We start from the raw sequence: 2,611 nt of genomic DNA, 5'->3' as shown, positions 1-2,611 counted from the left end.
AAAGAAGATTTACTAGACATGCTTTTTTAGACTTACAAGAAGCGGCATACAACCACAGAACAGCATAGAAGCACACAGTAAACGTAATCGTATGAGTTCAGCCGAAGGCGTTGTCGGGACCATCCCCCCATGCAGACCCCGCTAAGAAAACATAGCTAAAAGATTGGGCTTTTTTGTCGACTTGCAAGAAACCATGTACAGCAAGACGTGACATACCACAAGGGAACATCATGCCCAAAAAACGTAATCTGAAATAAAGTATCGAAGTACAGTCCAAACTGCAAAACTGTCCACGCCACTCATGGGACAGATAAAATCTATTTTATGTGGACAGGTGGTCACTGGCTATAGACAGACTGTTCATATCAGTAGAAAAATCTACTGGACCACCGAGAAGTGATCACATAGGCCAGGTGGTCCATATTCAGAGGTGGTCACTCTGACACTAGTTAGTATGAGTTTGACTTGTATGAAAGACCTAAACTCAAAGCAGATCCTACAATGGCATTAGATCGTACCAAACTGGCCAAGGAGTGTAGTCAGCTAAGAGGTGTCCATTTCCCCGCTTGCGAAACACACTCCTAAGCCGGCTTCACTCCTCTGCCAGCTTTTCATACTATCTTATGCTACCGTAAGATCTGCTTGGAGATTATGAAAGACCATAGGAGCGCCTTGGTTGAAAGACGCTCCGAGCAGATGATGTTTTGCTTCCGCTTACTCTGAGTACTTCGTACGTTTAACTTTGCGGCGTTTTGAATTCTCCAAGCAGAGGTAGGAGAATATAATAGGCGTTTCGTGTAACGCTAGTTTACCTTTATCCGCAGTGTAAACCTATATCCGTTATTTTGAAAAACAAGGTATTTCGGGATATCACGTCCACAAACGGTGGTTTCAAATTGAAAAATTTAGTCATTTTCAAAAAAACGCCCGTCGATTTGATTTTCCGAAATACCCTTCAAAGTCTTTCAAACAAACGGATATAGGCTACCCCACCATTAATTACCAAGAAGCGAGAAGAAGCCGAACTTCTGTGTTAGACAAGATTTGTGATACTTTTATGTATTTATATGTTTTGACTTGTTGTGACATGTACTTAGCTTGGTTGGGCAAAACTGTACGATAAAGGTCTTCATGTATTCATTATTTGTAAACGTTTGATTCACTAACACCGGAAGCCGTAATTCAAATCTTTTCGATAAGTATTTACTGCAGATAAGTATGGTGGGTTCTTGAATATTTAGCGTGGGTTCCAGACCTCAGCCCGATCTCAATGATATATCTTTCGTGCGCATGCAGGGCCTGTGTTGTGTAGGCCCTGGAAACAGTCTGGTATCCAGGCTATTGAATATTTTGATAAGTGTTCTTTAATACTCGAGGTGGAGGTGTGCGTCTCAATAAACGGAACCTCAAAATTAGCGTTCCTAAAAACCGAGGAGCTAAACCTCCTTGCCTAAACCGAAATTTATTTAATTTTAAGTAGGTACTAGGTACACCCAAGGAGCTTTTACTGATAAAAGCTCCTTGGTACACCTGAGTGAAAAAATTCGTGAGAAGTCCCTTTCCAAGGACACAGCATTGGGGCATGTCAGGGGTTCGAACCCAGAATTTACTGATTCTGGGTCCTAACACGTTCTTTGAAAACTCATCTGACCACCACGAAGATTGAAATGCTTTACCAAGAAAAGGTTTACCAAGGAAGATCCACTTTTTTTCTCCAGAACAAAGAGTCTGCCAATTTTGTACTTCACATTGTAGAAGATGAAGTACACTCCATTGTTAATTGTACTATGTATGTCAATGATAGAAACACTTTATTTAGTTGCATAGAAAGTAGACACGGTAGTAGCACTGACAAGTTTATATTGCTGTCATTGCATATGCGTTTTAACAAACCGACCATAGCTAAACCCATACAGTCCTACATTTTCGCCATAACGAAGCGAGAAGAAGCCGAACTTCTGTACTAGATCTGTGATACTTCTATACGTACACTGTTATAACGTTATATGTTTTGTCTTGTTGTGACCTGTACTTAGCTCGCTTGGGCAATATATAATAAAAGTCTTTCGTTCATTTTTTACCTCCTTGAGTGTACCGTGACAGAACAATTCAAATCATACATCTGTTTGAAGATGACACGCCCGTCACTGTCCTATCATGTTGAAGCCCAGGTTGAAACATCTGGAAGTGTTTGTTACCGGGCGTGGGAACGGGTGCCGGGGGAGGCAGGGCGAGTCAGCGGGAGCCGGTGGTCCTGAGCGCCGTAACGACTCGGTCTGACACCGCCCTGTCACCAAAGTGATGGATGGGGTGATAGAAAAACATCGCAACTTATCTCCAGCCACGCGCACATTGCCTCGCACAATCTCATCTCTTCTTCTCTTTGGGCCATAGCAAGTAAATTTTATGGATGACACCCTATGCAGAGTGCAAAAATAGCGTGAAAAAAAACAAGATGGGTAAAAAAAAAACAAGATGGCTAAATTTTCAAAATACCATGGTTAGTGGACTACTGTTGTAAAAGTGATACTAGCTATAGTGTGGTACACTGGTATCACTTAATCTCCAAGCAGATCCTACGGTAGCATAAGACAGTATCAAAAGCTGCCAG

At 41.9% G+C, this 2,611-nt stretch overlaps 1 protein-coding gene across 1 annotated transcript in view; it reads left to right on the top strand.

The window, feature by feature from the left end:
• LOC118418643 (class A basic helix-loop-helix protein 15-like) overlaps window positions 1-2,611 on the top strand; it is a 6,232-nt gene that overhangs the window by 909 nt on the left and 2,712 nt on the right. The window lies entirely within an intron of this gene.

The sequence above is a fragment of the Branchiostoma floridae genome, chromosome 6 (assembly GCF_000003815.2).
Source record: "Branchiostoma floridae strain S238N-H82 chromosome 6, Bfl_VNyyK, whole genome shotgun sequence".
NCBI classification, from domain to species: domain Eukaryota; kingdom Metazoa; phylum Chordata; class Leptocardii; order Amphioxiformes; family Branchiostomatidae; genus Branchiostoma; species Branchiostoma floridae.
Note: the sequence above shows the minus strand (reverse complement) of the source record. Positions and strands in the feature narration are given on the sequence as shown.